At 38.1% G+C, this 25509-nt stretch overlaps 1 protein-coding gene across 4 annotated transcripts in view; it reads right to left on the bottom strand.

Moving 5' to 3' along the window:
- rbfox3a (RNA binding fox-1 homolog 3a) overlaps positions 1-25509 on the bottom strand; it is a 329833-nt gene that overhangs the window by 204130 nt on the left and 100194 nt on the right. For all 4 annotated transcript variants that reach the window (XM_046854387.1, XM_046854391.1, XM_046854384.1 and 1 more), the window contains exon 3: positions 25142-25192. The gene's annotated coding sequence lies outside the window, so the exon portion shown is untranslated. The remainder of the gene's footprint in view (positions 1-25141; positions 25193-25509) is intronic.

Genomic DNA, 25509 nt, shown 5'->3' with positions numbered 1-25509 from the left:
ATATATATAGACATATATATATAGACTATTTTGTCATAAAGTAACTCTCTCTGAATCAGAGCTTGAAAAGGTGAAACAAGTTTTGCAATAGAGATGGGTACTACATCAATTTGAACAGGGCAGGTCCCAAAGAGAAAACCTCCAAAAGGCTCCTTAAAAGTCAGCTTATAGCCCAGTCATTAAAAAGTAAAGGTCATTTTGGCAGTGGAATAGGCTTCTGGAGCTGCCTGATAATCTAAGAATTACAGAAGTTATTAAAGAGAAAATACTGGCTAGTGGACTGCCTGGCCATCATCTGATTGCACAAGATATGGTTGAAAACCTTGACCGATACAGTTGCCAACATCAGCACCATACTCTTCCCATTTACTCAAGTGAATATTTCCTTCCTCATTTTCATTCTAGCTGTCAGACTCTCGACCACTATGAATCAACCGCCCAGTAAAATTGAAAGCAGAACAACAGCTGTGACTAAAAAGGAGTTTGCCAGAAAAGTAGACAACAGAGGACACTAAGCGATTCTGGGCAGTCAGAGGACACTAACTGATCATCATTCAAAACACAGGGCCCTTTAAAGTCCAAGCCTGGTATGAATTCCCCCCAAAAATATCACAAGCAATCCATCAGTCAACATTCTAAGACAGACAAGATAATGAATATCTGGCAGCATAATACACTGTAATCCAACAGGGAGCTCAGAGGCATCAGATCAGCCAAACAAAATCATTCTTATCATTTCTCACCCTTACAATTGAAACACACACACAAACATATATATATATATGTGTGTGTGTATGCCTTGCATGTACATTGTGTTTTTCACCGTATGCACAAACACAAGACCGATGCCTCTGATTTTCTTGCTACTTCTCCTGCTACTCATCACTCCTCTGCGTGCTTTAATTTCCACTCTCGTCCTGCTCCTCATTAGGTAGCAACATGATTTGGAGTATATTGTATAATTAAGGTGTAACCCTGAAATGAACTGATCTGGTCCTCCTGTGGCAATGATGAAAGTTTTAATTAAGTGCCAAACAGTTATTGAGGAACATTTGGGTTCTCACACTAAGTATGTTTATTTGATTCATTTGCACTGTTCCTGTTTAAAGGTGGTTATGAAAGAGCAGGCAAATAGACACACATGCACACGCACGCACGCACACACACACACACACACACACACACAATTTTGTCGTACTATCCTTGTGAGTACCTTGATAATTATGAATGCAGCTAAATAAATGTTTTGCCGAAATCGGAACCTACCCTTAACCGGGGTAACCAAAAGACAACTAAAACATTATGTTTGTAAAGAGTTTCAGTCTGATGTCAAAAACAAAGCCATTCATCATCAGCCAAAAGTCCCCACGAGTTCAAATATTTTTAATATTTCTATTTTTTTATGTATTTCCCCACAAAAATACATACTTAAAAGGTCCCTGGAAAACCCATATACAGTACTTATTACACTGTTTATTACAGTAATGTGCTGTCATCTGTAAAATATATCTAAAGAAAGCTGGCACAGCATATCCGAATTCTACATAGACCTTGGTTGTTTTGTTATCAAGAACCTAAAATGTTAACATCCAAATCTTTGTTACAGCTAGCTTTTTTTTGTGTGTATTTTTTTTGCTTTTTTTTTTTTTACACTTCTGTACTGCACCAGAACAGGAAAGCTCTGACGGACATCAAGCTACATATTTGCTGTGGTTTGAGTGTAACCTCGGCTAACATAAGACGGAGAGGGAGGCCTCGCATCAGTGCTGATGCAAGAAGAGCACCGAAGCTGAGGAAGTGCAACAGAAAAGGGATTAAGCAACAAGAAAGGCTTCTCTCTCACGCTCTCTGTCTCTCAGCATGAAGACTCCGAGCAAAGCTTTACCAGAGAGACACTAATGAGTTTAATTAATAATGGAAATAAATGCAGCCGACGCGGTAACTCCGGGGAGTTAAGCTGTGAACGCTCGCCTTTCTGCAAGCTCTTTCTGTTCGCCAGCTGCACTACTGTTCGCACTTAGATAGCAGCACACTGCATGCAATGCTCCACAGAGATACACACATATGGGCAGCATACAGACATATAAAGGTAAAAAAGTGCTCTCTTTCTCCCAGTGATTACATATAAACAATTGTGCACCTCATTAGAGAATAAGAGCTCACTTTTTTCTGGCTATTCTCAGCGCAGAGTGTTTCTTTTTATACAAATCCACGTGTCTTCAAAAAAAAGCTTCCCTGTAAAGACGCCAATTTCCCAGAGTAATTAATTTTTTATTTATTTTTTGATAATTACAGGCTCCTCTGAACAGCACCAGGTGTGCTAATGACAGGGATAACGACTTTTCAAGTTTGTAAATCCAAATTTATTCTGTTGTATAACATGTTTAGAATAACAAATAAACAGTTAAATGACAGTATTATTAGCATATTCTTCTTTTAAATGCAGTGTAACAGAAATTCAATACATATAGTGTATACTTGAATGCATACACTCAATAATAATAATAATAATAATAATAATAATAATAATAATAATAATAATAATAATACATGATAGACTGGATTGCCCACAAACTCATGAACTTATTGCATTATCTTGATATTTCATTGATTTTTGACTAATAATAATCCCAAAGTGAAATGACAGAAATGCTGACTGTCGTAGTGGAGACATTATTTACAGAGAATCGGTCAAATCAACCGAGAATAGCTTTAACGCCACTGTACTACTTCAAATCTCAAATGCAGAGCACAGCATCATCCAGATCTGATGAACCATTACTGTTTTAATGTGTTCTTTTTTTTCTTTTTTTCTTCTTTTCAATGCACCACTTGCTTTCGACAAAGTAAAGACGGAGAACGCCATCTGGTGGGAATATTTGGCGTTTAAAAAACGCAGATGCAAATTTTTCTTTCTTTGAAGCAAGCTTATTAACAAAAAACTTACAAATACACTGCATTTATGTCGGAATGTATTTTAAATGTCTTTAATTTATTTAAAGAACCAAAACATTGTAATGAATTCAATTGAAATTGAAACACGATCCAAGACATCACGGTTACAGATTTAGCAGAATTATGCCATTTTGTGTAATAGTTTCTAGTCAATCTTCAAATCATTTTTAAGTCCAAAACCAACTGGAAAGGCTGAACCCAAAGAAAACAACAAGACTGATTCAAGATAAAGAAAAACCATCATATTCAAGACAAAGACTTTAATTCTAGTTTGCTTAATTTGTGCATTGTAACAATAGTTAGACAAACGATGCGTTTTTACGTGTTTTATACAACACAAAAAACAACACAAACCCTAAGAAAAGTCAAAATTCAAATGGCAAGAATATTTACTTCTACATTTTAGCAAATGACCTTATCTTATTCATACAACTGAGCATTTCAGGGTTTAGGAACTCCAACATCTTCAGCATGGCCAAAAAAAAAGCATTACAGCCATAATAGTTTATTTAAAAAAAGAAAAAAGGTAACTGACTAATAGTACTAGTAGATAAGCATATGGTAATCTGTTTTATCTGGTCTACCCTAGAAAAACTTCCCAAAGCACCTCTTTATCAAGCATGTCACTGTGAATTAATGAGGACTAATTAGCCATCAAAAATGAACAAGGCCCCATTGCCTTGTAGTGTCAGAAAAAAAGGTCCGATGCCAAGATAAAGGTATTACGAGGAAGTGCTATCCATCATACATGGAACAAAAAATATCCATATCATAAAAAAAGGAAAATAAGGGGGTCCAAATGTTGGCCATGAGGTCATGTAAACTTTTAATTCTATAAATCCTCTAAAAAGAGAATTTGTCACAAACACAAATTCTAATACTATAATAATATAAATAGAAAAGGTCAATTTCTATTATCCATTTCTGGCAACATAATAGAGATGAATAAATCTAATAGCAAATATGAACTGGCCAGAATTTTACAGCGAGTGAATTAGCTGTGGGAATAAAAACAATGGCAACGTGAACTTATAGAAGAAAATGAAGCAACAGCAAAGTGTGCACACCCGTATTTTACAGCTGTAACACATAAAGATGTCCACAAGATGTCTCTATTAGAAAAGCAACAGCAGCACTCCGATCCCTATGCTTTCTGTACAGGTCTGTCTGATCATTTCACACAGCTGCGTCTCTCCATTTGACTTATTACTCACCTGAAAGAGCAGCCACAAAAACAAAATGAACACGATTAAACTGAAAGAGAAAGCTCGCGTGATTTTGAACCATTGTGTTCTATCGAGCGTCATGGGGAAGATGCGTTTCATAAACAGTGAGTATTAGGATGAGCCTTCAATCTGTGCATCTTCATATTTACAGTCGCCTTGTATAGCTCGGAGGTGGAAAAAAATGATGCATCTTTACATCAGTATGCATGATATATGAGGTCAAAAGAAACTTTAAACTCACATAGATGATAGCTGCCAGCTGCCATCCTGTTCAGACAGAAAGCAGTTCATCAAAATTTAATAGCACCGTCTGTAATATAGACTGTAGACTTGCACAGATGATGAAAAAGACAGGAGGCATGTGTCAAAACAGAGTGTTACTTGAAAGTGTGTTCATCCGTGCAACAAAGGTGGGGCTAGCTACCACAAATTGCCAATTAGAATGAAATCGCATGATGACTTTGTCGTATAATCTCTTTGCCGATCCTGGCTCTTTTTTTCTCGGAACCTCTGAGATACTTTGTCTTTTTGTTTCCCAGTCTCTCTATCTTTCCGGTTATTTACTCCCTCTTTAATATTTCTTTCTCTCTCCTCCCTTCTTCTCTCTCTGACATTGTGGATGTAGTGCTTAAAAGTAATTTTATGTGTTTAATATCTTCCAGCTCCATAAAACCTCTTGTTAAGGCAGCAATGAGGTCTAGTCAAATGGCAACTGTAAAAAGTGGGAGCAAGCCCAGCAGAGAAGAGGAATAGTGTGAGAAAATCGCTTTTTTTTTAATGGACTCACAGCTTTTAAAGACATCTATTTAAAATGACAAAGAACTCAGTCCTGGACTTGAGATTCTCCTGCACTTTTGCTAATGGGCAGCTCCAGCTGAGAGTGTTACAACTATGAGCTACCACTATAATACAATATCCAGCACAGTCTCTTATCCAGGGAGGTTTTCCAGAAGTAGCCTTTCACTCAGGTTATTATTTCCAATTCTACTCAAGAACAGCCACAGGGAGGGGAAAACACAGCAGCATGTTGACAATGAGGAGTGCAGAGGAGAGGAGAGGAGAGGAGAGGAGAGGAGAGGAGAGGAGAGGAGAGGAGAAGAGAGGAGAGGAGAAACTTCTGAGATATTTAAGCATGGAGGGATCTCATGCGGCCGGTGTGGCTGTGCAGGAATAAGCCCAGAATCCTGAGAAGATGAAATAACAGTCTGTATTGTGAACGAGATGAGAACACACTCAAAGCCAGCCGTGGTGGGAGCAGAACCTCAGGGTTGTATAAAGCAACTTGATTCCATTTGGAAGCAGCAATGATCCAGGGATGGTCTATACTTACTACATTGAAATGGCGCAACCTCATATCCCGCTATCGCACATAAGCAGGCTTTCTGACACATGCTCACACTGTGTTACTGTAGACTAACAGCAGAGCTTTCTCTTTAAATAAGTCACCTACATCTGATATGAAGGGAAAATTGCATCATGGAAATCTCACGGGTGCTTTCCTCATGTCACTGGTTCATTCCCTTACACTCTTCTGATATACAGACACATAGAATGTTACAGCACCTATCAGCAGGACTGTGGATGTCTGTTTGCACTCCTCCTAGTGAAGAAACCCTGACTGAGTGGAGGACATTCCTGCATCTCAGGTGGACCCAGCAGGTATTGAGATGTAAATATAACTTGGGACGAGGAAAAGAGGAAACCTTGGCCCTGCCATGTCCACAGGTCCAGGCTGAGCCCCAGAACCTTCCGGTTTCACTGTTTTTGGCTTCGTGCCCAGGTTGAGAGAGAGAGGAGGAATGGACTATCTTTCTCTCTTACTTCATCCCTCTGAACGGACCCACTATAGTGTGCTAGTCCTGGCACAAGTTTCGGAACAGGCCCATATGTCCACTAGCGTGAGATTGGCACCATACATCTGCTCATAGCACAGCCCCCTACCAAGAGTTGACTGACCTGCACGATCTTTGCTCACACCTAATTTTTTTTCTCTCCCACATTCTCTCTCTCTCTCTCTCTCTCTCTCTCTCTCTCTCTCTCTCTCTCTCTCACACTTCTTCTTCTTCTTTTATCTCTTCTTATAAATCTGCACACATTTGCATGATGCAGAAAAATAAATGTGTGGCAATGAACAGAAATCCGATAAGGAAATCGAAAATCGAATGAAGGATAAATAACCCTACAAGCCATTTTTTTCTCCACTCCACATATAAATAACCAGGAACAGTTTTGAAGGCTCCTGAGAGCCCCATCACTTCTGCAGTTCATGGACACAAAACAAGGTTTGATTATGTGCCACTGTTACACATTTTTTCCCTCCTTATCAGCTGGAATACATATGAGCCTGAATGCCTTAATCCTTCATATCAGCCATCTACAAAGGTAGAGTGGGGAAAACAATCAAGCCTCTATTGTGATGTTATCATTAATACAAAAGAATAATTATGTCCTTCTCCACTTAGAGATTATGAGAGATCTTAATATAAATGCTTGTTAATAAAGTGAGTTATAAAAAGAGAGCGTAAAGGGGAAACACTTGAAGCTTATTGGTGTTAATGTCAAGTCAGACTCTATTTGTTTGCAGCAAAATCCATCAAATACTAAGAACAAAGAAGTCCTCAGCCTAATTACTGAAAGGGTAAGCCGGGGACAAAAGTGGATTCAGAACACTAGTTATTTCTGTAAGCTAAATACATACATACATACATACATACATACATACATACATACAAATAAATAAATAAGCACAGAGAAGCATTAGTATAGAGACTTTGGTATTACTAGGTATTAACAATAGTAGAGAATATAACAATCAATGATGAAATAACTCTTTTTTTTTTTAATGATTAAGGTTATGCCTACAAACTCATTTTCAGTCTCCACAGCCACATATTACCAGTTTGTGTGGGCGCACAACAAGAAGCTCTACTCTACACTCTAAATCAAAACATTTAGCCTTGGACTCAAGGGTCAGCATTGTATCATCAACACAGGCACACAAAGGTTGTCCAGTGGTTTCTATCTGATATCTATTTGGGGAAAAAAAAAAAGATTATTAGATTTTCCCAGTCAAGCTAAATCTCTCCCCTGGGCCGAGGAATAGACCAGTAAAATGCTATAACTGAGCCAATAAAAAAAGTCTCTGAACTGAAACTTCTTAATGACTACTATTCTGACATGTTGAATATACAGCACGAATGCCACAAATGAGCAGGAGGTGGATTTTTATTTTAAAAAGGGGGTCACATGAAGCAAAGACAATAAGTGAAAATGATTGGGTTCCCAATAGGATACTAAATGATAATTCAAGACACCCTTGGTTTAAAAAAAAAATTAAAAATCAGAATTTTACTGTTTTAGAATCTTTCATTATTTTATAAATAAATAATGTGTCCTGAATGAATGCTGCTATTATTTTATTGAGTTTTTTCTGATCAATTTACACGTGTATTGGCAATAGCGGCAGATCACATTATTATTAGCGCTTGCCTTGCTTTGATCAAAATTTTACATATTTTACATAAATACTATCTCAGTGATTTGGATAAAGATAATGATTGCAGGGCTAATGCTGGCACCATTTTCTTTGCACTGCCTATCTACTGGGAATAAGGATTATTCTGGACCCTTGTCTCCCACGCTTTCCCCCAGCCTGCTTTGTTTCCTTCTCCTCCTTTTTCTTTACTAACCTTTTCTAACAAAGAAAATGTTTGGAAATGATACCAAATGATTGTGCTATTAAAAAAACTGTTAAAACAGGAACGTGCAATCATGACCAGTGGCGTCTAAATGTTTTTAAGCCACATCATTATAAATCGCACAACAGAACTCACAACAGAGCTGTTTTGTGTTCCTGCAGCTCCCTGATCACTCTGTGAAAGTGTTCTCCGTTTGTCGTGTATAATCAATGGCTGCCTTTTGTACAACACAGAACCATATATCTATACACATGCTGCATAAGTTGTCATTAATAATCATGTGTAGTGATGTCTTTTTTTTTTTTTACTTTTGCCACAGAAAAAAATCAATTTAAGAACAGGTGTAAATGAATTCTTCATTGTTTTATTGAGTAATTGGTGCAAGCTTGCTGGGGGAACACTGGAGACATAATTAAATCTAAAGGCTAGCTGAATAAATGAAGTAGAGAGTTGGAGTGTGCGAGCTTGACAGATATTAATACCCTCCATTGAAATGTGGCGACGTTGGTAATAACCCATTCATAACCATACAGTGTTCTTGGTCAGGACTTTAGAGATAAGATCCGATGCACCTGCTTTTTTTTCTCTCCTTCTCCTGCAAAAGGTGAGAAAAAACTTAATAATCTCTCCTGAGTTCCTACACTAACTACTAGTACTCATTACAGCAAGACAAAAAAGTCAAACGAAATAGGAATTTGATGGCCATGTCAGGTTTCAATTGCTCTGTTTGGAGACATGAGATGTGGAGATTTTTTTTTGGTCTTCAATAAAGACAAGCCTGATGCAACACTTAGAGATGGTTACAGACATCTTACTTACAAGTGGATGATATGAGACAGACGCTCGTTTCTCATGTAGACACCAGCATTTAGATAAGGCCTGACATCGCACAGCTTTATTCTGGAAGAGGTGTGTCCACCTTTGTGTAAAGCAACAAGGGAATGAGACTCCCCATGATGCAACTGCACTCCTGGCATTGCCACACATTTCTGAATAACATACATACTCGATTAACATGTTAGAGAAAGAAAGAGAGAGAGAGAGAGAGAGAGAGAGAGAGAGAGAGAGAGAGAGAGAGAGAGAGATGAAACTCATTGTGAATCTCCAAGGCTGATAATGAAATACATAAATGCAACATCTGTTCCTTGTGGTGGTTTGTCCTCCTGCTCCTTTCCCTCATTTTGCCTTTGAGGTCAATGCATCTTTATTTTTTATTTGAAAACAAAATGCAGAGCAGTAGATGAATAATGGAAAGCAGACGCCACCTTTTAATCTCAGCAGGCCTTCCCTGCCATTGTTCAAAGCAAACTGCAACCCCCCCTCCTCACAAACACACACACCCAAACACACACAGCCGTTAGGCAATCTTTGCCAATATGATTATGTAGACAGTTAAGCCAGGTTGCAGAGGTGATACATGGTAGGAGGTCAGCTAATGATCGTGTTAAACAAGCAGCGTAAGCACACACACACACACACGCACACATGCACACACATGCACACACATGCACACTCAATACAACGATTTTGCTGTATTTGAGATGCATGCGTCTAAACCAACAATTTGCTTGACAGCAATTACATGGATACCCTCTTTCAGTTCCTTGAAGAAAACACACACAAAACTCCAAACATTTCAGAATGATAGTTCAGCAATTATGCACTCATTAATGTGTTATCATACAGTATCAAGCAAACCAAGACGATCTTATAAATGAGAGGTATTTTATAATAGATTTAAGTTTATTTGAATAGTGCTTAACAATGAACAGATAAGAAATAAATAGATTAAAACTACATGTATTAAAATCATTGAAAATTGGTATGAAAAATGACATAAATGAAACACTACTCTCTGGATGCCCCGTTCTTTTGTTCACTGTCCAAATCTAAGAAATGTACTGTTCTTATTTCAGTTCATTGTCCCCTTCATACCTGTTTAACAGACCTGCAGCATGATTAAATAAGGCTAGAAGAATATTTTTGTTGTTTTTTACACAATCCACGCTGACAACAATCTTGTTTTCACGATCTTGTTTTTATTATTTGTCCATTGCACGAGCTATTTCCCTATCTCAATGCTAATTTGATTAATGACATGCAAATTACACTTACGCAGCGATATCAGAAGAGCTCCAAATAGAAAAGTGATTAATCCAAAATAAAACATCAAAGCTCTACAATCTGTGCAATGGGTTAAACAGAAATTTACAATGTAGGGCACAAGATTCAGACAATATGTGAGAGAAATGAAGCCCTTTCATTTCTATCGCTCTCCCCCTTTCTTTTTTTCTCTTCCTCTCCCTAAATTGCTTGGGCAGCGCCACCAGAATAACATATGACTTTCATAATAAAACCACAGAAGCCCTTGCAAATAAGTGTGAAATTGCAATATAATCATTTATGTAAATGAAACAGTGGTGTGGTGAAGCGTCATTATTCTCTCTACCCTCTTAGTTCTTGTTTTTTTGCGACGGAGATGGAGAAAATTATTAACATGAAAGAAACCACAGTAGAAAAAAAATCCCCACTTTGATACTCAGTTAAAAATGAGTTTTCACCCCACTTTCTCAAAAATGCACATATGCAGACATTTTAATAATATGCACATGTGAAATAGGTCTGAATTCATCCTGGTTAAAAAACCCTGGTAAAAATAAGCTCGTTTTCACACTTGGCCTGAATATTTGAGTCCAGACCCAAAAACAATTCTGGGATCATATTTTGCTTTTGCTTTTACATAGAAATATAACTTCTGAACCATGGATCGATGAAATAAATCTATACATCACTTTTGTGAATGAAGGCTTGCAAAATGGTAGGCACTTGATCCATCAATATTCTTTTATTACAATGCTCTCAATAAAAGATTAAAGTAGTTAAACCACAAAGTTAAGCTAATTACAATTTCCTAGTATTTCGAAAGTCAGTCTTGTCTACTGAATAACTTATTTCCCAGACATCATGAAACGGGAAGTCACATTTCTTAGCATGCATGTTTTTCCACAATCATAACATGTCAAGGCAACCAAATTTGGGTTTAAATATTCTGTTAATTGCAAGATAGAATGAACAAAAACTATTCAAGTAATATACTTGATATACTTGATTTATAATGTAAAGAATTTGAGTAATTGTTTAAAAATAGAATGTTTGTTTCTTACCAGAAGAGAGTCTCATGAAAAAATATTTCCATCAGACACTCTACTGGTGTTACAAGGCTCAGTGCTTGGGTTGCTTTCTTTTTCAACCCTACTGCCTTTCCTGTTCATATAATATTTTCACATGGCTTCTTCTACATCGTTTTTGACACTTTTCCAAGAACAGATTTCCAAATTAGTTTTGGGTGATCAGCCTCTGTGCTCAGGAAATGTGGTGGACCTTGATCAGCCATGTAGATCTTTTCTTTATGATATCAGGAGACCAGAAGTGAGGTCACTTGGATAATCTGTGACTGATACTTTCGGATGTTAGGACTTCCTGGTGTAAGGTCCTAAGCGGGTCCTAAGCAGTCAAATTCCCAGTGGTACCTACTGCCATTTAAGATACATGTTGGACACAACACAAGGATGCCAAACATCAAATCTCTTTTCTTTTGAAGATCAAACTCTCCAACAAACACTTGAATGTCTGTTAACTTTCAGTGCATACTTTTAATGTAAAACTCTCTCTCTCTCTCTCTCTCTCTCTCTCTCTCTCTCTCTCTCTAAGTGGAGTTAAACATGCTCCTAAGGTACCAGTGACCACTGTTCATGCCCTTCTCCTCTCCTCGGATCTTCCCGCTTCATCCCAGCCAGCCTCTGGATGGTGTTCTCTTTCATTGTAGGCCACTTTGTGCAGCTGGGAATGGTTTCACATCTATGGCCTGGGGATCCATTAAATTACAGAGTAACACAGGAGCTTTGAGGATGGATTTGGACTCTGCTTAATGTCAACAGTCTGCTACACTGACTCAGGACTACAGTTTGCATTTGATCATTATCACTGCACACCTCAACATCATTTAGCTGTAATAAATGGACATATGGACATTCGTTGCCACCCAGATAAGGATGGGTTCCCTTTTGAGTCTGGTTTCTCTCAAGGTTTCTTCCTTATGCCATCTCAGGGAGTTTTATTCTTGCCGCATTTGCCACCAGCTTTTCATTAGGGACAAATTACACATATAAAGAACAAATATATTAATTTTCTTATCACATTATCTGTGTAAAGCTGCTTTGAGACAATGTCCATTGTTAAAAGTGCTATACAAATAGAAATTAATTGAATGAAACATTTTTTACTGTAAATGTAAACTTTGGTAAATGCTTTAGCTTGTTTGGTCTGACAAAATTATATATAACTAGAAGGAAACCTTTATTCAACTTATACTTGCTGCAAATAATGCTATTCCAAGTTATTAGCATTGTAAAGACAAATTCAATGAGGCCATATGGACACTAAGGTTTGAATCCTCTCCTCATTTATGGCTAAAAATTCTTTCCTCCCAAAATAGTACTGATAATTAGAGAGCTGTTATTGTTTCAAGTCTGGTGTTTTGTATTGCTTACTGCCAACTTCTTAAAATGGACTAATTTCCTCTGAAACACCAGCATTATGCCTCTTGCATCTCTCAAGTCTCACTAAAATAATGAAGGTACTTTGGCAAACAAACACCACTTGGCTAGTTTTGTGTCAGTCAATAAGTCCAAAATCATTAGCAAAACTAGTGTGGGACACAATGAAACTTGTAGAAATAGTTAACCCATATAAGAATTCCCCCAGTCTTGGAAAAATGTGTTAATCTTTAAATAGCATAAAAACAATTCAAGTAGGTCCATCTGTAATCTGAAATTAGGATCTGAGTGACTGCAGAAGCTACAATGCAATACACAATGAGACCATCTTGCAGCTCTGCAGGGGCACACAGGGAAGCCTGAAAGACAGCAGATCTACACAAGGGAAACAGCTGGCACAGTTGAGTGCCAAAGGCCTAGGCTGCCTGGGCTAAGCACAGTGGAGAGCCCAGATAGTGCCCACCTGTCTGGCCCAGGGCCAGCTCAGCTACATGCTACAAAGCTAGCCAGCAATCTGTGCATGAAGCCCTCAGTGCCTGGATCCCAAACCACAGCTGGCTCTCATCGGAACTGAACCTGATAAAGCTCCAGTATCTTCTGGTGAGTGATGATACATACATCAGACAAATGGGTCTGGAAACTGAAGCTGCTGGGCAAGTGAAAGTGCGATCTGTAATCAGGCACAGGAGTGGAGAGCTGGCTAGAGTGGGAAGAAAAAAAACAATCAGCGCAGTAAAGCGATCAGATAATGCTTAGTGTTCATGTTGTGCTTCAGACCAGCATCCACCGGGACAGCCTCTTGTGAATCTTAATCACAGAGTTTATTGCATTCTCAGAGTTTTTCTCCCCTCCTCTCGTCTAATTAAAAGTGCTGAAAATGTGCAAATGAACTTAAATGAAATTAGAAAGAATCCCAAGTTATCAGATGTGAGAAGCAGGTATGGGGTTTGAAAGAGAGAGAGAGAAAAAAAAACAGAAGAAAAAGGTGTTAAGCAAGAAAAGCTGTTTTTTTCCCTAAAACCCTTTTGCCATGGCAGTATAATGGAACACACATACATATTAATAAACACATTGTTTATTATATCTTTTGTGAAATAACTTTTGAGTAAATCCCTGTGTTTATACAGGTTTTAACAGAAGAAGGCTTTTTATTCAGCTTTGCTGATCTGGTATGTGAGCAAGGATTGAACATGCTCCCAAAATCCAGCAGCGGCCATTAGATCACACCTTTGATCGACAGTGTGCATCTGAAGTGGGAATTTCCCGCATGTGGGAAAGCATTGTGAACTGAGAAAGGGCTGACTCTTTTCTCCTAGCAAGCTCTTTAGCAAATTGCCATGTGCGCAGACCTTCCCTGAATACTAATGCAGTGGTGGCAGTGTTCATTGACTAGACAGTGTCAGGAAACATTTGTGAGTGTTTCCACTATTTTGTTCTCTTTTCAGGAACAACTACCTTATATAATTGAGTGACAAATATCCAAATCTATATAAAGATATTTACAACTAAAAAAGTACACCTCATAATTGGACTTGAATGTTGACAAATGATTAATGTATGAGAGCTCTAGCGCCAATGTTTGTCGATCTGCTCTGTTCTGTTTTTCTTTATCCAGCACAAAATCAGTAGACACAAAAGAATTGTGTTGAAGGGCAATAATCTGCAGCTCCAGCACTCCAAAAGCGTTAACTTCCGTTCGCTTCTTTTATTTTCACCTAGTTGTTTTATTTACTTCTCTGTCCTTTGCAAAATCAAAGAAGTTTCAGGCTCCTCAGGTCTCCATTGATGTCTGTGAAGTGGGGTGATTTGAATCCCTTCACCACCCCCATCTCTCCTACTGTCCTCCAAGGGATACGAAAAGCAGTGCAGGCAGGCAAGGAGACGAGTTCTGAGGAGCATGTGAACATCAATGGAGAGATGTGGTTTGATGGGAGGGGGCACACACCAGAGAGAGGATGGGGGTAGACGGAGTGCACAGGGGGTTTATTAGAGCAGCTACCATGTCCTCCACAGGACAAACACTTCCGCTCATTTAAATGAGGACGATGCTTTTCCTCAGAAAGACAGACTTAAGGATTATGTCTGTTTCTGGTAGATTTCATTATTATTAAGGAAACAAATAAGCCCTTAAAAAATGCCCATCTAATGATTTGTTGTCACAGCACTGATGCAGGTGCAGATCACAACGCAATTATAACAGTTTATATCCCTCACTTAGTACACTGTGTTTGTTCCACTCTACCTCGAAAGACCTTTACAAAGCGTCAAACAGCACAAGTACAAACAGAACTTTGTAGTTTCTAAGGAAGCTTTTTTCTTCTTTTTTGTAAAAAAAAAAAAAAAAAAAAGCTAATGTCACTACCTGGATACTTCATTAAGTCCCTTTTTTTTGTTTTGTACAGACGAGTACAATTCACAACACTAGCAGTTTCTTTAGGCAACACATCCCTATGCTAATGAGTCTAAGTCTAGTGTTGACGCTGCAGGATATGTTAGCAAACACTTAACCCTTCAAGGGAAAACACCACAATCCATCAAAAAACCTATTTCAAATGCCAATTGGGGAAAAACAAGTGAGGGGGAAAAACACTCTCAATATCCTCTCATGACAAATTTGATGTTTAAACTGAGCTCCTATTCAGTACCATGCACTCAGCTTACAGATTCTTTTATAAAAGTAAAGAACAGAGACGAATAACATTACTTTTTTTTTTTTTTGCACTGGGTATCGCAGTCAGACAACGTAGACCGTACTTATAGAAAAGTTACATGAACTCGATCATATGAACATATGATTGCACACGTATACACAATACATGTGAATTTCACATGATTATTTTTATGTCTATTGTTCTCACTATTAATACGTTTCAATTGATTTGTTTTACGTCATTAATTTGCATTCACATAACTTTTCATTAATCATTTATATTCTCTATTAGGTTTTTCCACATGATTTTCACATATTTTCACATTTATTTACACCATTTATTTTTATATGATTTATGCATTTTCATATTTTATTTTTTTTCACATTTAGTTTTTTCACATACTTGTTTTCACGTGATTCATTTATTTTTTTAAATATAATTTTTATTTCAAATGAGTTATTCATTTTCCGCTACTGGGCATCTGGATTCAATTCCAAAATGTAATTTTTTTTGCATGAACCCATGCTGTTTACATGATGGCTTGGTATTAACTTCAGTCTACATAAACAATTGCTGCATATACCATGTTGAAATGCACCTTCACATTTGTTCTCCTATGACCACGTGCAGTATTATTCGCGTCATTAGAAAAAATAGACGATCACGTGAATCACACGTGATTCATGTGATATCATGTGATATTGTACATTTTACAAAGTACAATATCACATGAAATGTTTACATGTTTAATAAAGTGCCAGTAGACAACCAGATGCTAACTTTTACACAATAGGATTGTAGGAGATCTCATTGGATGCAGATGTGAGCTCCAGTCTTTGGACTTTGAACAAAAAAAAAAACTCTGGACAAAACAAGTATTTCAGCAAAATCAGTAAAACGTCTTTCATTAACAACTCAGTACAGTTCAGGAAAGAGAATTATCCTACAGGGGCAGAGTGCCTGGATTTCCAGCCTCTTTTCCCACCAAACCCTGAAAGAATCCCCAGTACTCCTTCTCACTAACAGCAAAAACCTACTCTGATTTACTTTGAGTTTGTGTGGTGGGAAAATGAGCACTTATCGCTCCTAGGAGACGATATGTTTGGTGTTCAGCAAACTTTCTAAACATGCTAAAATCTGCTCTTTTTGAACTAAACTCTGTTTCTTCGAGCACTCTAAGAACAGAATGCATGATGCTGGCAAAATAGCCACCCCGAGATGGGCGTGAAGAGGCGGCAATAAAAGACACCTCAAGAGGATAAAGTGCTGAGCTGATAGAGGCTTAGAGACACCGCAGTGTGTTTCGCTTAACTCGACGCAAGTCCGACTCTACCAGGACGAGCTATAACGTGTTCAATTACACGTCAGCAGTGAAGGTCACATATCATTGTTTTCGTAACGCACTGTACAAAAGATGGATGGGTCTGCTGATAGTGTTTAACTATCTAATCTCGCAGGGGGAACAGCAAGTGCGAGATTAAGGAGCTTCTCTCCTTGAAAGCCCTTGACGAAGTGAGGCCTCCTTATTATTAGCCATTGGCGCTGGTGTCTCTCAAGCATTAACTCCCATCTCTTATGCAGTCAGCTGCGAGAGATCAGCGAACATCCCGGGCAAAAATGAAAGCGCAGTCTTGCGGTGATGAAAAGAGTAAGTGAAGGGGGGTCGCTGCTCCTAGAGTCGTAGTGCCTGCTTAGTTGTGTGCCTCACTTAAAAGTTCCCATCGTGACTGAGACACCTTCTCTCCATGTCAAAAAAGTGTGGGAAAGGCAATCAGGAGACTCGGTTGCTTTACAAGGCGCTTAAAATCATGCCACAAATAGGGATGGCATAAAAGCTTCACTAGTATAGACACATGCTTTACTGTGGTTAATGGAAGTGTGCACATCGACTGGTCCATTTGTAATTAAGCTGGTAACGCTAAAAAAAGCTTCATGTATGTCTGGTATAAAAACTAAACTGTGGTGTTATATGAGTTTTGTTTACTAAGTGTGCTTGGTTGTTTTTCCAAAGGATTTAGTTTGTCTATCAGTTGTAATATATATTCTTTGGCATTTTATGACATTTGAAAATTTTGTACATTTCTGTACATCGCTGCTGGCTGGAGAATTGCTGTGCTACAATTCATTTAGCCATTTTTACTTTGCACTCTCTGGTGCGGTTAGATGTGTTCTTTGCTTTCACGTATACCATTATGCCTTCTATGTCAGCAAATAAGAAAATAACTTTTTTGTTATTTTTATTTTTCAATTTGCTTTTCACCTGCTAATTGACTGGTGGGAGGGGTTATTTGTCTTTTCACTCCATTACTTTTTTGTCTGTTATTTTGCCAGTAAGAATAATAAGGGCATTACATTGTTTTGCTGTAACTAAAAAGGTTGGATTTTGGTCTCAAGACGTTTTCTGTATTGACTCAAGCTTGTCTCAATCTCAGCAGTGGTCTCATTAAATACAGCCTTGGTTTCAACTAAAACTTTTAAAAAAGTAAAGCAAAAAGTAATGCTTGTGTGGTCTTTTCTTAGCATTTCGCATACACATTGTGGGGCAAAAAGCAATTCCTTCTAGGCTACCAGGAGCTATAACTGTGGAGCTGTGGGTGAACAGGACGGGGTATTGGGGGTTTGGAAGTGCTTAATAAAGCAAATCATCTATATCTGGAATAAAGGGAGAACAGCATGAAAACTTTTTCTGACAACTGGAGTGTATTATTTACCTTTATTTGGCCTTGACTTATTAGTATATGTCTAACTTTAAACCAATTAAATGTAACAATTAGTACAGTAATACATTATCTAATATTTTATGTCATAGATGTTTATTTAAATGATTTAATTATTTAATAAAATATCGAATTATTTTCAGCATTGGCAAATTGCAATACACTTTGATGGGGTTGCAGCACCACATGCATTATTTTTAAATGAGTGGATTGTTTTGTGTTTTACAAAACTATTCTTTTTGCATATAATGGTGTCTCGTGTAAAACTCTGGCTACTAAATGTAATCGAAATATTGCAACAAGCCTTTAATATTTACACATGGCATCTGTCACATCATAGAGACAATATATAATTGTTGGTATGTATCAAGGAGGTAAAAGATCTTTCACCAGTCTTGTTAATGTTCTCTTTGCTGAATTTAACTTGTATAATAATTAACACAAGGTTCGTCCAGGGTTCATTCCTACATCTCTTCCCAAGATAGGCTCCAGATCCACCATGACCCTGACAAGGATAAAGCAGTTACTTCAAGATAGAAGAATGAATAAAACTGCTAGTGAATTACTGCACATAATCAACAATAACCAGAAAAAAAAACAAAAACAAAACAGAAATAGCAAATGAGGAGCAACATATGCATGTAAATCATTTAGTATTTCAGCAGTCACAACACAAAGTGTTGTACAGCGAAGGTCAGACACGGTTATTACGCAGACACGAGTGACTCATATAATAGAGAATGTGTTATTCTCTGGTGTGCATGGACATTTCCAAATGTAAATGATCTTTAAAAATTGGCCCATCTGGAATGTATTCACTGCCAGTCAGGGGTCAGGCTATTACAATAATCCACTATATTGTATTTACTACATCTATCTGACTCGGTGCGAAAGTATGAGAAGACACGCAGAGGATATGGAGTCGTTTCGACAAATATTTTCTCTTAATGTTTAAACTCATCTAATTTGTGTAAAGAAAGCTTGCCTAACTTTAATGTTGTTTTTATATTCTTACCTCTAATGGGTGCACCTATAGAAACCATGTTACTTTAGATTGACTTCGAATAAGTGAACTGCAAATGTTCAGGAAAGTAATTTTATTCAGCTTAAAAAGTAGTACACAAAAAAAACCAAGCCTGTGCAAAGTCATTATACTGACCTTCATATCTAAGTTAACTTATTTTAGAGTCTGGTAATAAGTCTCAACAAGATGTATCCATTTAACATTGACCTGTGTTTCAAAGGCACAATGTCAAAGGATTGGGATAAAAAGAACAGAGGGGGAAAAAAAAAAAGCAATTTCACATTTAATATTTACCCTCTTTTTGCTGGAAAATTTGGCAACACATGTATGTGTGATTATGAGTGTGTGTGTGGGTATGCATGTGCAAGTGAGCAGTGTGAAGAAGCACATGGCAGCCCCTTTCACAGCAGGGAGCCCTGCGGGTCCCAAGGCAGAGCGTGAGGGTTGAGATAAAAGAGTCGAGGTGGAGGAAATTTCAAAGCCTCCCCTGCAGACATGCTCCAGCTTTGTGCATTTTAATGCTAAGATATTCAAATCTCATAGTCTTCCATTCTTAACCTTCCTTTCTTCATCAGTCCTTGCAGGGCATTTCTGTCTGCAGCTAATGCCATGCCATGTCCACAAAGAGAAGCCTAATTTAGGAAAGCTACTAGTCTCCGTCATGGTAAAGGACCTGGATGTACTTTATGTTTATCAGTGGATCTGAAAAGACATTAAACCTATTAAAATAAGAGACAGATGAAGTTTAGGGGTTGAATATGGAGCTCTGTGGTTACAGCTTTTGGCTACTGATCGGACAGCTATGAGTCCCAGCACTACCGAGTTGGCACAGATGGATTATAGAGCAAAGACTTTAACCCTCAACTACCTCAACTATAAACTGCTTCTACATAAGCCAAATGTAATATTGTCATACAGTCCATTTACTGAGCATAACTTACTTTAGAGCTCTTAGTCTTTTAGAGACGTTAAAATAAAAGAAAAAGCAAGTGAAACACATGAGCATATTATTTAGAAATTATGAGGAATGTTATGTTTCATGCAAGTTCATGCTAAATAATTCACCAATTATGCAACGACTGAAATGAAAGTGGATTTGGCCAGTAATTAAACAGGATCTTGTGTGATGTTTGATGGCTTTTGTTTTGTTCAGGCAGCAAACAGCTCATTAAGTTGTGGCTTACCACTCTGTCTAAGCTTTTAGTTCACATGACAAAGGGCTCTAAACCCTCTTGTGATATAATTAGGGTTCATTTCAAATTGGGTGCTTGAGTTGATCATTTTCCTGTAAATAACAGGTGATGCTGCCTTATAGTTTTAAATTGCTGATCCATATATTATGGTTAATAGCTTTATCATTTGACTGCTGTTTAAGTTCTCTCTTATGTTGAGAGCCAGGTTGAGAGCCGGATTAGCGTTCAGTGGAGGGGCAGAATTCGTGTGGTGCATGGAACTGTATCTCTTTGATCAAAGCTTTCAGAGCCACGATTTGACATGATTCATAAGCAGAGCGACACAGGGTGCAGTGGACAAGTGCCTTAAATTAAATCTTTGAGCCATGGAGTTTACAAGGGGAATGCAATGGGGAAAAAAACGGAGTCAGAACCTCAAACAGCAAAAGGTGTGCATAAATCAGTCATGCATAAATACTTGGAGTCTCAACGATAGGTAAATCCCTTCATTCATGGATAGAAGTGCCCTAATCTGAATCGGCTTTAAATTCAATCTGACAGACCTTTCATACCAATGGTTGATTATAGCTGTCATTCTAAAGTGATTAATCATTTAACTTCTTCAAACAGAGGATCAGTACATTAACTCTTGCTCGACCTTGTTGCTGTGTCTGCTCTGACCTCCAGAAATGTATGGCAAAGATTATATCACACAAGAGGAATATTCGCAAATAGATTCTGCTGCACAGACTTCACTTAATTTTCAAGGAACAAGGGAGTGGGAGGCGTATTTTTATTATTCTATCTTCCTGCAAGTTGGAGCAGAGATGTGATCTTTATCATTATGAAATAGCATTCTGCATATACTGCCAGAGCTCTGCACCAGTGATTGGTAGTTGGAGGCACAAGTAAGCTGTTGAACTGCCTACATTAATGGGCCAAAGGGAGAAAAAGCTACTACGGTGACACTGCCAAGAGCGGGTCCACAGCTCCAAGTGGCTGCCGCCGCTTTGTCTCAATGGCATCATGAGATACGTAGCCAGCAGACAAGATGGTTATCCCTGGACTGTCCAAAAGCTGCTGCTGTCCAATAAATCCCCTAAATTGAATTTAAAAGGCTTTCGAATTTCATTAGAAACTTGGTAGATGTCCTTGCAATGAACCAGGGACCAGTGGCCTGTCTAATTAAAATTCAAACAAGAAAAAAAAAGAGTGCACTTTGATCAAATCAAACTTTAATTACCAAAGATAACCCCAAGCTACTTTTAAAACCACTGCAAAATGTAGGACTTGGGGAAAATAGCTACTGCTATAAATTCATCTTTCAGTAAATAAGTGGTCTATGTGGGGGGAAAAGTGCATTAGACACTGCTTGCATCAAGCCCAGTGAAGAAGGAAGCATCTAAAATACAAAGAACAAATAAGCCAAAAATGATCAATTATATGGATTTTAGATACAGAAGATTTGATGGAGAGCAAAGGAAACAACACCACAGGAAAATAGCACATCACTACTGCTTAATGTGGCTTTGCACAAGCTAGTGCCAAAAGGTCTGACTAGCCAGAGGTGCCTGCAAAATCAAATTCCCTCAGCCTTTTGGTTCACTCGAGCTGGGGCTAAATAATTGATGGGGCCAGTGAGTGGTGGCAGTGGCAGCGACAGTGATTTGATTTGGGAGCCAGTCTGAATGGGTTCAGGATCCTTACAGACACCCTGCGGTGGGCCAGAGAGAAATGTCAATCGCACCTCATCTACAGACCGAGGCTTCACTGCTACACAGAGAGAGTAGCAATCACCAGGCAATCTGCAGCTAGTTCACCATCCACATTTAATGAGACACACACAACAGATACAAAGAAAGACTGAAAAAGCAGCCAGCTGCTGCTCTCACAAGTGTCAACTTCATCCCCCACTGTGGTCCATGAGAACACAAGTAAAAAAAAAAAATATGGATACTACCAGTATTGCAGGATCTATTCCAAAGCAGACTAATTTGTTTTGTCTATGTAGGGAGGGGAATGGGAGCCTTTTCAGGAAAAAAAAGCAGGCACTCAACAATTTTGTCATCATTGTGTACCAGTTTTCAATACACAGATTAAGCCCACACACAATTTTTGTAAGAGGTATTCACCTAACTGAAAGAGACACATAGAATTGTGACACTGATCATATTATTCCTGAACACTGATTATCATTAAAATCAAAGAGCAAACTCCAGACCCAAGATGAAGTCCTTGTGATCCAGAGCATGCATCTCCACAATTACCCAATCACCTGCTCTCAGATGCCATGCAACATATTATTATCTTGAGAATCTTTTCAGAAAAAAAATGCACCAAAGCTACATCAGTCCCTCTACCTCTCCAACATCTGCAGAGCTTCTGAAGAGACTCACACAAACAGAAAGTAATTATGATGTCGGCAAGAATGAGATGCTAGCATTCTAATCAGCACTGGAGAAACTGGAGTGAGTCCTTTGTAGTGCAAACGGAACACAAGCATCCAAATACGTATCCTATGTTATCCAGTTTCTTCCAAAAACTGATCCTAAACCTAAAAAAGAACAACGCCTTTTGTTGCCAGTCATGGATTTTTGCTGCCATAAACTAACATATACATTGGCCAAATCACCCAGCCTTCTAAGATCACCCTGTTTCAATTCAATATCCCCAAATTAAAAGTTCATTTCCAATCTTTAAGATGCTTTATTATCTTTGTTCGTACCTCTATTATCACTGTTCTTTAACAACTTGCCACAATATACAGCTAGAAACCCATTCCAGAAGACATAAAAATGCTGTGTGTGCGCTCAGGCTGAGGTTTCACACACTCTCCGTGCCTGTAATGCACAGGTTCCTATATTGCTGTCAGAATGTCCGTTTCAACAATTGTTCCAATACTTCAGGACCTTCTGTCAGGACATTGTGTCAGAAAAGGATACAATTAGGGCTCCACTGTGGCACAGCAGAAAACTTTTCACCCTATCATCAGGAGATTGTGAGCTCAAATCCCCACCATTACACAGCCAACTGTGACTGATAGTCAAAAGATAAATTGGCCACACTCTGTGAAAGTGAGAGATGGTCTATACTCTCCCTCTTTTTGGCTCTTTTACAGCAATTCTACTTTATAGAAGGAATCTAAATAACTTGAATAAAAGGTTTAATTACTGTAACATTATTGTCGGCTTTAATAAAAGGTTTATAACGCCAATATTTATTTCTTTTTTCATATCTATACCAGTTTACTGCCTGGTAAATTACTGTAAATAATAGTAATGGCCTGAGATTCGTTTGTTCTTTATTTTACAACCGGATTCTGATTGGGTTTTGACAGAGCAGAATGCAATCTTGCACAATTGGCTAAAACTAACCTAATCATCCCAAATGTTGTTCATAGGCATTAACTTACAGTGATCTGTCTTAGTAAGTAAACCGAGACAGAGACACATGCAAGAATAAACAAATAAACAAATCGAATGAAATACATATGTGCAAAAAGTGCATTGTATAACGTTTAAGGTATTTTGTCAAGGGAGCATTTGATCCAATTTTTTCCTTTTTAAAAACTACATTATAAAAGTACTCATCTAATCCAACATAAAGCAGCACTGTCAAGCTGATAGTACTCACACTTAAGAACTATAAAAAAAAGAACTTGAAACCAATGAAGGCAAGAAGTATATTGATCTCCTTCTAAAGACAAGTTAGAGTACTTGGCTTTCATGTCCAGAGAGACACAATGCTTTTAGAGTAATTCAGAGGGCCAATGAACAAAGCTTAAAGCAAAATACATCACCAGAGTAACTGGCATTTTTCATGATTAAATCTCTGCTATGTGATTGCTGTACCCCTGGGATTCTTTAGCCTCAGGTTTTGTCAGTACAGTTTAACCAGTGCCTCACATTCAATTGTCTGCAGCAGTAATGCGACCCATAACTCAAAGAGAATTCCAGCACTCCAACACTGCTTCCCATCATGAGTGTCACTGGGTCAGAGCTTTGGGCTACAGAACACACCTGCTCACTTTCTTCCTCTAGAGAAGATATTTATTTTCACTGGCCATATGAGTCAACCACATGGCTAAATGTGGAGCAATGACTAGCTGGTTTCAGGACAAACTTTGATGTTTTGCTCGCTGGTGTGATCAAACAAAATATCAAGAAAAGAAAGACAAGCAAAACTAGCCTCTGCATATGTATTCATATATCCTACAAGTGCATACATTCCTAATATCAGTGTTCCAGTAGGGAGATGATGTTGTAATGGTAATTATAGTTTCCTAAGTTTCAAAATACAGCTTAACTGCAATTAATTCACCACCATGTGTGTTTAAAACCTGCAGGCTTTATGCTCAAATGTACAATCCTAAGTAGCCTGCTAAGAGATAAAGGTGTTTTGTCAGCAGGGCACCATTTGCAATTTCAAGGTGAGCTGAATTAAGAAAATATTCAGAGACGCAAAATTCCTGATTAATTACCTGTATTGCCTGGAAGCTTCAGTTTTATAATGGAACAGCAATTCTTAAATATTGAGTAAATTGACATCCAATCCAAGTGGAAAAGAAAATGCTTTGTAACATTATGGTGGCACTTATAAATCGGTAAACTACATATCACATAAAATTTGTGAAAACATTATAGAAGTATATTTACAAAGTGTTCCACAAGTGTGCCATTCAGAACAACTTATATGTAATAACTGCTCATTACTTTCAGGAAGAAAATTGTATTACTGTAGAAAACAAACAAACAAATAAATATAATGATAAGTTAAATGCACAGGAAGTCATAGAAAACATCCTGCAATGCTGCTTTACTGTTAAAAACACAACATTCAATGGGTTCTAAACCGCACTAATGCTGGGACTCTCCTTTCACACACATACCATATAGCAGTGAAGGAATTTCTCTCTCTCTCTCTCTCTCTCTCTCTCTCTCTCTCTCTCTCTCTCTCACACACACACACACACACACACACACACACACACACACACACACACACTTTCTCTTTACCGACCGCTCAAGCATCATGCTCATCAACATTCTTCTGCGGAACTAAGGACATGTAAAACTCTTGAAGACAAGCTCGGCTATGGAGATTTTCACACCTAGCCAGTCAAATTACCATAAAAATACTCACTGAGAAGAGAAGGCCCACTCTAAACGTAGCAAGTAGCTGTGTCTGATCAACCTGTTTCAGAGTCAGTATGAGAGAAAGAGAGAGAGGGGGAGAGAGAGAGAAGAAGCGAGTGAGCCAGCTGTGAGACATTACAACAAATGCAAAAGCATGGATGGTCGCTGGATAAACCTACGGTAAAATAGGAAATATCGAACTGAAGATTATGAAAGAAAAATATAAACACAGTGCATGTGGTTAGTTCGGACAGTTACATTAGGATGAATGTTATTTTCTATTACTACAGCACTCTAATTACATTACGTGGAATGGTCATTAAAATATATACTGCAGATCGAGCAATTTTCAAGTTTTTTTAAGCTGAACCCTAC

This window comes from Silurus meridionalis, chromosome 7 (assembly GCF_014805685.1).
Source record: "Silurus meridionalis isolate SWU-2019-XX chromosome 7, ASM1480568v1, whole genome shotgun sequence".
NCBI lineage: Eukaryota > Metazoa > Chordata > Actinopteri > Siluriformes > Siluridae > Silurus > Silurus meridionalis.
This window is presented reverse-complemented; position numbering and strand designations above follow the sequence as displayed.